Below are 12566 nucleotides of genomic sequence, written 5' to 3'. Positions count from 1 at the left end.
TCCAACACAACTGCATCTCTTTAGACTGTTTTCTAAATCTAATGAAAAGGCCAAAAGCATTGGAATTGCATGGACTGAAAACACAAGCTGTCCAAGGTGTATTTAAAAGTCAAAATACAGTTTGAGCTTCTGAAGGTGGAAACTAAAAGGGAATAAATCTTTATGGCTCATGTCCATGTTTGTACAGTGTTTCATGATGTCTCCCATAGCAACAAATGCAATCCAGATGTTGAGATGTTTGAAACTGGAAACCACTGTTACCGTTATTTGTCCCACACAATATTCCATTATGAAAATCAACAGTGAGGAACCTTGATTAGAATCAAAGTGTGATTGTCCACCAGAAATAAGCTGTGGCTCTGTGGTAGAGGTGTTGTCTCTCAATCAGAAGGTTTGGGGTTTCCCAGCCGATGCAGTCCACATATCCATAATGCTTTATATTAAGGTCACAATATTTACCATTAACTAGTTGCTTATTAGCATGCTGTTTTGTAGCATTCTGGCTAGTTATTAGTCATTACTAAGTGTAATATTAGTACCTTACCCTTTATGACTGTATTCTATAGCATATGGGTCATTAAGAGTTTACCCTCAATACCCTCCTAATTGCTGCTTATTGATAGTGAGTTAGGAAGTTGTTGAACATTTATTATGCAGCCCTTATACTGCATGGTAGAAGTAAAGCATTTTAAGATCATAATTCATGTTCACATCTGATTTGGATAAACACTGAACCCCAAATTTCTCCCTGTGACTTTAACATCTGCTTATGAATGTGTAACAAAGGGATTAGTTACTACTGATGGGCTCTTTACAGAGTACAGTCAGCCATAAGTGTGTGAATGAGTTGTGACTGGGTGAATGTTACTTGTAGTGTAAAAGTTCTATGTAAGTACAGTCCATTTGATAGTGCTGGGTAAATCAATTTGAACTGCATGATTCTATTTCCATTCAGTTTTCAGCTCGTGCTAGTGTATTTTCTGTAGTCTGGGTGGTTCAGTTCCCAGTGAGAGTAACACGGTGGGCAATGTGAGCCACAATGTCATGTTGTCTGAAGTGAGAGGAGCCTGGGGGCTCTTTACCATATGGCAGCAGCAGCATACTGAGACTTGTGAGTAGGTTTCTGTCAGCATATGCATAACCGTGTGTGTGTGTGTGTGTGTTCGTGTGTTTGTGTCCTTCAATCGTCCTCAGGTGGTCCACGAGTGAAAGTAGTCTTTCCCTAAGGGGGGCTTTACAACTCTTCACTCAGACCTTAGCAGGCACAGGAGCACCTTCCTGGCTGGTGCTCAATGTCAGCAACCATACGGAGGTCTCGTCATCTGAATTACAACATGAGGGACCGCAATCCAGAGTCATAACATATAACTCTTATCTATTCACAGAGCATGGACAATAAAGAGTCATTGTACACTCTTAAAAGTTCATTTAGCTTACAAGTAGGTACGCCTGTCACCGATGAAGTATTTACATAGTCGAACCTGATTCGACTGACAGTCTAAAGTTTTGTTGTTGTTTTTTTGCGCTCATTGAGGATCCATATATTAAGTCTGTATTAAGGTGACCTTTTAACTATATTACACATGTCCAGTAGCCTAAAGAAGACACACAGAATGATGGCCCAGTGTGTGCGGGTCCAACCACCGACAAGCAAACAATGTCTTTTAACTTGCCATTTGAATATTAACTGTAATCTCCCCTGATCATAATTTTCCACCAACAAGGTCCCCATGATTCCAATCAATCCAGTAGAAGATTTAATCCAAACACATAACATCCATAACAACTGTAAAAAACAGAATAATTCTATTCTGCTGACCTTATGACACTTCATAACAGCCTATAGCAGCCAATGAGAGCCTTTGTACAAGCGACTGTGCCCATGACTGACATCTCTTCAGTCAGTCAGTAGCCAATCTCAAACATAGACAGGCTGCTTCTATCAATGCTTTGGGGGGATTTCTTCATGTGCACACTAAGGAGATTGATTTAAAGTGTGTTTTTTAAACTGCATTAAAAGTATTAATAAGATGATATTTATACCAAAATAGGCCATTGATGAGCCATGAGTTATTTGGAGAAAACAGACAAGTCTATTTAAAATTACACATTAAACACACCCATATAGTTGCTAGAATTGAATGATCCCATATGATCGACTGTGAGACTGGCAGTCGACTAAGGTTCTGACTAACTAATTGTCGAGTATTTGACTATATGGGGTCAGCCCTACAAGTAATATATTTAAAGCTAAATTGAAAAAAGGTCAAATTTATATGTATATGACTGTAGCTTATTTTGGGGCATTTAATCAGTGCTAAAACCCAATAAAGCTATGACTATGACACATCAAATGACATCATTTTTTCGAATGTGCATCTAATTAAAATTTAGATGGATATACAAGTCCAGAAAATTATTTCCATTAGAATTAAATAAAAGTTTTTTTTTCTCTTTCTCATTGTAAACTGTGTCTTGAAACATTTTAAATGACATGGGTGCTGCCCCGCATCAATGCGATTATAAAAGTGCATCACTTCAATTTCTTCTCAGCAATTGTAAGCCTTGCCGACTGAGCACATTGAGTGAAGTGGGTCAACATCATTGTGTGTGTGAATGTGTGTGTCCAGCAGCGTTGTAGATGGCCTATTTTCTCTTTAAGTAGAGAGAGTGCTCACTTTGGCACTGGTCAATAAAACCGCTCTGGTGTTGCTTGTCACTATAAACAACGGCCCCCCAAACACACACACACACACACACAGACACACACACACACACACACACATAAAGTTACATATTTACTCAATGTTTATAGATGCATATGGAATTTCAACTTCCTTTTTCACCCTATGCATTTTACACTGCAACTATTCCCACCAGTTGTTCTAGTCATCCATCTGTACACCTGCCAATTAAATGTTTTCCAGACTGCTTTCAGTGGTCAAAGACGACACTGCATTTAGCTTTTATTTGAGGTATTTACTGATTTCGCCTTGGCAAGTTGAACTTATGACCCTTTTCATATAACAGTAAAGTTAGTCTTTATACTGCATTTAATGTAAAATACCATCACATTACAGTCATACAACAAGATAAATCATTATGTATTAGGTAGTTTAGTGGCCAAAGAGGAACATTACAATATAACATATCAATTTTGCTTATGTCAACTATGATACCCTAAATATAATACTAAAATGAATAATCAACTCATTTAATTTTCTTGTAAAAGTGCAAAGGCATTACACAAACTATGATCTATTATTGGTGTGTCTCTACCAACCTGGTCAATATGGAATAGTTGACTTCAAGCAATACAACACTTCTAAGAGCCCCTGGATAAACCAAATGAGCACTCAAATTGGTCACATCATAAGGGATGGAGATATTTTATCCATTCCATGAGTTGAATAGTTCTGCATTTCTGCAATTATTAGTTAGTTCGTATGTCTTAATTCCCTAATATGTGCATACTTGGAAATATGATGGGACAACATAGGCATTAACTCTTTTGTCTTTAAAGAGGAAAATACTGATGAACTGTAAAATCTGCAAACCGGACTGCTATAACAAACACAACCAGCTTATGGACTTCTTTGACTTACTTTCAAAGAAAATACGGCCTGAATTGTCAGTGACTATGAGAGTGTACTAGATACCTCATGGACTGTTATTTGAGCAAAGTTGAATTATAGAATAATAACCTGATCCCAAAGTATGTAGGCAGGTCTATGCATGCAAGACAAAAGTGATGATCTGTACCAGTTTTGATGTCTAACAGCCCCCTGCCCCTGACTTGCATCTCTTGTGGCCTCTCCCCTGGACAAACGGCCTTCCTTTTCTTTTCTTGTCTTTTTGTGTGTTGTTGTAGTTGTTGTATGTCTTGTAGGCAGTAGCTGTCATTATCTTTTGTGTCCTTGTAATCAAACAAAATATTAATTCATTTCAAATGAGATTTGAGTAGAGGCACTGGTATAAATTCCCTGCTTGCTAGTGGAAAGCCAAGAGATTATATAAATTTGTCTGAGTTCCACATCAATTTTCCCATATCAGCATGGAAATGGTGACATGGTTGCCACCAGCTACCATTGTCACACATTGGATTACTGCACAATGGCCTGTCCAGCTCTAAACCACCAGCTGAATAAGTGTGTTTGGTGTACACCACTGGTTATCGGTTGTATTCAAAGAAACACAATGGTCCAGTAAAGGATGAGTGGAGGCAAATGTTTTTAGGGCCTGTTTGGTTGTGCAGTGTGTGTGTTTCCAGGGAGTGTAACAGTGGAATGCACATGTGTGTATCTATGTTTGGACAAAGTGAGGGGGCATTGAGAGGTCAGTGTCATCTTCACAACTCAACACATAAATGGACACACATCTCGCCGTGTTGGTTCCCAGGAAATGCTAACAGTTGTAATCCTATCGTGTGTGTTGGAATGAGACAAATGGGTTTATTGTTGAGGGGTGTGCATAGTGTGGGAATGTGTTAATGTGTTTTTATGTTTTGGCTGTGATTTCCGACTCTCTCTCCATCCGTGTCTCCTACTCACAGCCTTCTTCATCCTCTCTTTGTCCTTTGTCTCTCCTCCTATCTCCCCATGTTTATGTGTGCACTAACGTCCTGTCTCCCCACATCCATCCCTGGGAAATTAACATCACCTCAGTGTGTGTGTGTGTGTGTGTGTGTCTTAGTGTGTTTGTGTCTGTGTGTGTGTGTGCTTGGAGAGTGTTTGTGCTGCTGTGCTGGTTGTCCTGGATTTTCTGACTGACCTGGCTAACCTCTGGAGTGTGGAGAGGGTTGGGAACAGTTATTGCATCCTTGATGGATACAGCAGGGAGTTGATCCATGCCTCTGCGTGTGTGGGGTTTGTACAGTGCTTGCCCTGTTTTGCCCCAGTTTATTGTCCTTCACACAACAGCAATCTTTGACACACACACACACACACACACACACACACACACACACACACACACACACACACATACACAGACACACACACACACACACACACACACACACACACATACACTTTAACACACATATTGGGAACAAACATGCTCCATTTATTAAGTTCTAAGAAAATAAGCCAAGTGTCAAAATTGTATCACTTTGAGATTCACTTCAAATGTAAAGTGGTTCATAAATACAATATATTATTATTAATATTTGTACATTATATATAAGTATTATCATATAATTATTTTTAAGTGTCTTGCATTGAAGTCATGATTATGATAATTTCAGTGTTTTAATTTTACAACACTTTAATCTTTTGTAGTAAACAGATGGAAAATATAGAAGCATGAAATAATTTCATAAAAGCTTGCAGTATTGTACATGTTTCAAAACATTTTTTATTTGGTGCTTTTTATTTGATAGAGAAAGAGATTGGGAAATGACATGCGGGAAATGAGCTGCAGGTCGGACCTAAACCCTGGCCACTCGCTCAGAGGAATACCGCCTCCCTACATGGGGCATAACCTAACTGCTAGGCAATCTGCACCCCGATGCGTGAAAAGCTTAGTTGAAATTTCCTCTTTTTTCAAACAAAAAAAAAATGTCATGAGGATGTGAGCTGTTAAAAATGTTATTTTCATTTTCATAATTTGAATTTCTCTTTGGCCTCCACAGCGTCTCAATCTCGTTTTATACAGAACTGATGTGTTGATTCTGCTCACTTCCCTCTCAACTGCTTTGCATAAATATAAAAGTGAGGCAGAGGAAACAAAAGAAAGGGGTTCAATCTCCGGTCCTTGTAATCATCAAGGTTACACTGCTGTAGGAAGGCCAACATTTGCTGCTTTCAAAATCTCATTTAGAACAGGGAGCTGACTTTGGCCACATTGCTTGTTTGATGATTAGATTACATTAATACATTTACTCTTCATCTCCTTGTGTTAATGCGAGCTGTAATTGTGGGGAAAGGCGCACAATCTCACAGGTTGTTAAAGTCATAAAACCTTGACGCACATACACAAAACACACACACACACACACTCTTTGTTTCTTTTATTATGATAATGTGCTTGTGTGGCTTTGCTCTCACAAACATGTGCTTCCTTTGTACTTTCCTGTCTACAATAGTGTAATACATACAATGTAGACTGCCCTCCATCCTCACCTTGCACTCCCTCCCCCTCATCCTCCTCACATCCTCCTCTACCTCCCCTCATCTTCCTCTGCTTCCTTTTGGTCCTCCTCTCATCCTCCTCATCGGCGGCTTTATTATGCAAATCAGCGTTGGATCAGATCACTTAATTAAGCTTTGCTCTGCCAATTTTCACACACACATGCAGTTGAAGGGAACACAAACACACATGCACAAACACACACACGATACACACAAAATAACTTGTTTTTCACACTGACAGAAAATGCTGGTGCTTGTGTGGTATGATGATTAGCATTTAGGACACACTCACACACTCACAGAAACACAGAACATCTAGGCTGGAGAAGAGTCTCTTTGAGTGTGCTTAGATAAACAGACTTGAATGGTGGGGTCTCTCCAGGCCATTAGCCCGCAGTTAGCATCACAAACTCCAATCTGGCCCTCCAATACTCAGCTGATGGAGCCAACTGCTTCATTTCTATGGCTGTTGAAAATGCAGCCCAATGAGGTCATCATGACAGAATGACAGAGCTGCACACTGGGGTCAGAAATGGATCAAGTGGCACATTTTTGGTGCTCTGTGAAAGTGGGCATGGTTCCTAGCTTTCTTCTAATGGAGCTGGTTTAGTGCAAGGCTTCAAACTTTATGGAAAATATGATTAGCTGCACTATTGTTATAATACAGCCATTTGATTGAATATTTTTATGAAATTTTATGAATCTCATTTAGCATTCACAATTGCATTTGCATGACCAGGCAAGAATTCAAAAAAAGGGTATTTCATTTTCAAATATGTCAATGTTGGACTCTATTTTGTTAAACAGTGTAAGAGTTCCCTGTGATAACTTTCTTTTTTCCCCTTTATCATCTACCTTTAATACAAAGAATGTGTTCATTTCAGATTATTTCACCTAGAAGCAATGAAATTCAGCAGTTACTGGGAATTGTATTGACATTCTGAACTCCTACAAAGGAACCACTAAATAGTGCTGATATGGCTGCTAAATCCCACCTGGTCCTTTAGCGAGGGTATGCTGCGCCAGCACAGGACTGAAATGACCACAGCATAAACTCATCAGCAATTATGACCTCAAGAGCTGTGCGCCTATTACATGACTTTGTTATATTCTGATTAGCTTTGGCAGCTCTCCTCACTGTCCCCGGTGGTTAATGTGTCTTACTGTTGATGGATACTGGCTGTGGAACCTCGCAGATGTACAAAATAATTTCCCTGCTGGCAAGCAAACCCACATATGTCTGCCATACTGATGAATGGAAATACTCATCTATGTTACAAATGTGATTATCATGGTAAATGACAAATGATTTGAATGTAAGAGAGATTGAATGTGTAGCAGTTGGCCCCAAGAAACAGCTTTCTCAATTTTGACAATTGCTGCCATTTATATTTCTGAAAAGGACAAATTATTTTTTTGTTGGATTACAGACGTATTAGCTTTAACAAATTGGTCATAATGCATTTTAATGGTTAACTGTGTCACTTTTGGATATTTTTTCAAAGCTCACCTTTATTCATCTTTTCCCTCTAACATTTTGCTTTTCATTATCTCTATCACATTGTGAATTTGTCTTGGGTTTGATACATGGGACTATTTTCATATGCAGTTAACAGTGTCCAGTTTTGTGCCACTATTAGGTGTCTTCAAAAAAAGAAACACCACTTAGTTTGTAAATTCTGCCACCAGGGGGCTCTCAATCACAACAATTACAAAAGATGACGTTGAGGTTGATGGGGAATCATGGGTGTGATTCCTTCTGCTACTCCACCCCCACCCCTCCTAGAAATTGAACTCCAAGTTGACCGTATTCAAGACGAACGGGCGGAACCGAATCGAAAAACCGAACCAGAATGTTTACCGAAGAAGTATCCAAGCACAATTATCATGATGTTTTTAACCCAGCAGAACATATAGCAACTGTACGGCAGCTTTCAGTCACTACTCCCGCTTTCTTATACAGCGGTCTTTGACATAACATCCGGTGTTTCCATGGCAACGGCAAACATGTAATATCTTTCATTGCGGCTCTGTCACCACAAAAGACACGAGTCGTAACAACTATAAAATCAAGTATTTCTCTGGCTTTGATAACGGTTGGAAATCTTAGACGTCATGTTATTACTCGCTGAAAAAATAACAAAGGTTTTCTAAATGTTTAATTAATTTAGATATTTAATTGTAAAAATCCTACATATTACACCAATACTTAACAGTCAAACTTTCCTCTGATATTCAGGTAAATTGTAAATTATCATAAAGGCATTGTTAAAAATAAATTGGTCCAATAAGCACCATGTTATACCATGATGCATTACTTTTAAACAATGACATAATTACAAGGCAGTGGAAATTTCCCACCAAAATGTATAATGGTTTCATGAAAGACATGGACTTTTTTCAGATCTCTGTAACTTGTTACTGTTTGGCCTGAAGGGGGATTTCATGGCAGGGGGCAACATGTTTACTGTTGCCATGTTTCCAGTAACATTACAAGTGGCTCCGGATAAGACCGCCGGCCAAATGCCTAAGCTGTCAAAGTAAATAACTTTTCCATTTCAAAGAGAGCTTTTCCAATTAAGGAAAGAAGGATGGAGCGAAATAAAGAGAAGGGAAAGCCACAGAAAAGAACTGGAAGAGGCTGGGCAGGATGACGAGGAGGTGGAGATGGAGGAAAATGGAAGGGGTGGAGAGAGGGAGTGAAAGTCAATGTGATGTTGTCGGATTGGAAAGGAAAAGAGGCGATGTGGTATGGAAACAGGAAATCAGTTGTTGGGTCGGTGTTTTTGCTCCGACTGTGGTAGAAGCTGCACTGAGCCTTGAAGTTTGTGAGAGAGAAGGAGAGCAAGGGATGGTGATCAAAACCAAAACTTTGGATCCAGCTGACGAAAAGAAAGAGCTCAAGCACAGAGGCTTTTTCCTACCTACCCGATGTGACATACACGTCAGTTCACAACAAACGAGAGAGGTCCAGAAGTCATCAATCTGTTGCATGCAATAATCAGTGATGTTTTTTGATGATTACAGCTTTGCTGGCTTCTAATACCATTATAATGCTGAATGGAACTTTCTGTCATTTGTTCCCAGTGATGTATTGTTAGCCTGGGTGCCACCACATGTTGGGCTCTATACTAAAACCATTAAATGCTGAACTTTCCTGGCTTTAGAACCTCTAATTTGGACAGTAAATTCACGTTGTTGTATTTTGAAGTGGTCCCATGAAAAAGTTGCGTCGTAAAAAATAATCCCCTCCAAGGTCAGGTCAGGTTTCCCACCAGCATATTAAAGAGGGGATTGCATGTGCACCAGCACCATGTAGCAGTCATGTTCATTATTGATGAGGGTGTCCTATGACCTGGACTATTGATTGAGCAAATTGCAGCCCCAGTTATTTTACAACCACAAGATCATGTGGCTGCTGCAACTGTATGCATGCGTGACTGTGTTTGGGTGTGTGTGTGTATGTGTGTTTGTGTGTAACACAAAAGAGTACTTACACTGGACAGAGATACTGCCCTTATAGGCTGCTCCTCTGTCATTATTGATTTGAAAATAAATAAAAGATGATTTTAGGGGTCAACATCAATCTTTTTCTTTCTCCGCAAATATTTCATTTTCTTTCTATTTGATAAGGTAGTGATGCGCTTGTGGAATGTGTGACTCTGTGGTTTTTTCACACATACAGTAGAAACACACACACACACACACACACACACACACACACATATCTACACACACATCTTTTAATTAATCTTACATACTCTGTCATCTGAAGAGGTGTTGTTTCCTCTCCTGGGGCTAACACACACACACGCACACACACACACACACACACACACACACACACACACACACACACACACACACACACACACACACACACACACACACACACACACACACACAAAGACCCCACCACGCACAAGATATCATACTATCCTCTCATGTCTTTGCGCACACTGCTGCTGAATGTCAGTGTAACACACCTTGGTTCTCCTTTAGATAAGTAGTTAACCTCCTGCGAGCTGAGTCTGATTTTACCATCAGCCTCTGTCAGAGCTGCTTTTTATCCTGGCACACTCACAGGGAAGAAACGGGACCATTATTATCCTTTTCCAGCTGTTATAAAAATATTTTTAGGGCTGCGGTCAAGAAAATACAACATATCACTATACTGTCATATGAAAACCTCATACTGTGAGTGCAGCTTTAGTTATTCATTTTAACATTGAATGTTTAAGAGATCCACTGTGTGCCTAATAAATTTAAAAGCCCTGTTACATACTCGAAAGCCCCCTTTGTATTTTTAACTTTCAAGTGGAAACGAGCCTGTTTTTTTTTTCCTATGTTGTGAAGTGTTAACAGTCATTTTTTCAAGAATAGAAACATTGGAAGTAACTCCAGCAGTTGTAGACGGCCACGCTTAAAGAGTCAATCCTATACAACCGAAGTAATGTTCAACTTGTGCTTCCAGAATATTAATGTTCCTTTACAATGAAAAATATTGAAAACATGTCTTCAAAGCATCCAAATGAGAGACATCAAAAAGTGGATTTGCAATTGCAGAGAAATGTTGGCCTGGCAAACAAATTCCCAGGCCTACAGATTTTATCTAATGGTCAACGACACAGTCTGATGTTAGTGGCTGAGCATCGGGCGGTGGATGGGACAACACAGTCCAATGGGGTGGCTAGGCACCAGGCGGTGGTTATGGCCATGACACGGTCTGATGGTAGTGGCCGGGGCGTCAGGGATATCAGGTGGTAGTTGTGCCAGATCACTATGCTGAAGGTCGGGGGAGCTCCGTCTACTCGAGACCATTTACTCTCCATAGACTGTAGTTATATTTGTGAAAAACAACAGTGTCGAGCATTTTAGTGAAAGCACTCAGCTTTAAAAACAAAAGTTAAAATATAACATTTTGACCCATTTTTAAAGCATATTTTCTATTTAGAAGGACCCAATAGGCTTGGGGCTGAGCATACACATAATTTTTTGAAAGTCCATACTTATGAAAACACATTTAAAATATTTATATGATGGATTAAATATCTTGACTTTTTCTTGGTTGGTTTTAGATGAACGTACCAACAGTATGAATGTCATTATAACTTTGTCTGATTTGAAAAAATAGAAAAAACCTGTGAAAGTACATACCTTTTGATTGGTTTAAAAAACTATTTTAAATCAATGCCAGGAGTCTGTATGCAGTAGCTAAATGGAAACAGTTGCAATCTGACTTGAGCCAAGTGGTTTACTTTCCAACAAATATAGCGAGGGCCTTTTTCTTTGGTGTTCCCCAGAGATGAGCTGTTAGCGGCAAATGTGCTTAGCCAAAGATTGCCTATGAAGAGGGGGTGTCAGATAAAGAATCAGCCACTGTTACGAGATCAATTCCTTTGAACTTCTGTTTTTTTTTTATTTTTTATCAGGACTTCTGTTTTCTGTTCCATTTCTGCTGACCCAGCGGTTATCTCGTTGCTTCTGCTACCTGATTGGCTCAAGGCCCTGGCTGTCAGGTCCAATTTCCTGCCGTGTCCTCCAATCAGGGTGGTCTGTTTTGTGTGTGTCAGCAAGCGTTGTGGTTGTCATTCCATCAGTAGGATCATACAGGGCTGTTTAAACCCACATCACAAACTATCAATATCACACACACACGCACACACACACACACCGTCATACTGTCTCACACACACACGGACACACTGGCACAACATCATACTGACACACACACACAATCACACACATACTCAGTAGAGGAGTATTTAGTGCAGCACAGGGACCTTGGTGTGCCAGTGTCAGTGATGGATATGGCAGTAGTATCAGCAGTGTTGGCTTTTGCAGAGGTGTGTTGTCCACCACTGGGATCTGTCAGACCTGTTCTGCTGAGCCCACACATTCGGCTGGCTTGCTACGAGTGCTGCTAGCCATTTAAAAAAAAAAAAAGTCTGGTGTGTGTGCATGTGTGAGAGATCAAGATGTCTGCAACTGTATTGTATTACTGTAAAACTTCCATCCTTTCCTTCCGTTTGTTTTTGAATAAAAATCTGGTTCCGGATCAATCAGTCTCGCCCACCTCTTATCAGATATGATTCAAAGATTTGCTAAAACATTTTTCTCTTTTCAAACACAATGACATTCACTTTTGAATATACTGAAAATGTTCTTGTTGCTTTAATTCTGTGATGTGTTGTGAAGATTTTCATTTAAGCGGGGAGGAAGAGAGTAGAGCTATGAAAGAGGAACTAACTAAATAACAGAAAATGTGGCAGAAAGAAGGAAAAGTATTTTACCCCCCTTGATCTTCCTTCCCACACAGACACACTAACACATAAGATATACTGTACACAGGTGGAGTGTCACCCTACTTATACAGATTGCAACAGATTTGTGGTGTGTAGGAGTTAAAAGAGCTGCTGAGTGCAGATTTAATAC

The 12566-nt window shown here is 39.6% G+C and overlaps 1 protein-coding gene across 4 annotated transcripts in view; it reads left to right on the top strand.

Annotated features, from left to right (window-relative positions):
* Positions 1 to 12566, top strand: part of epha3 (eph receptor A3) — a 98510-nt gene that overhangs the window by 39112 nt on the left and 46832 nt on the right. The window lies entirely within an intron of this gene.

The sequence above is a fragment of the Labrus mixtus genome, chromosome 13 (genome assembly GCF_963584025.1).
Source record: "Labrus mixtus chromosome 13, fLabMix1.1, whole genome shotgun sequence".
In the NCBI taxonomy this organism is placed as follows: domain Eukaryota; kingdom Metazoa; phylum Chordata; class Actinopteri; order Labriformes; family Labridae; genus Labrus; species Labrus mixtus.
The sequence above is the reverse complement of the archived record's forward strand: the minus strand, read 5'-3'. Positions and strand labels throughout refer to the sequence as shown.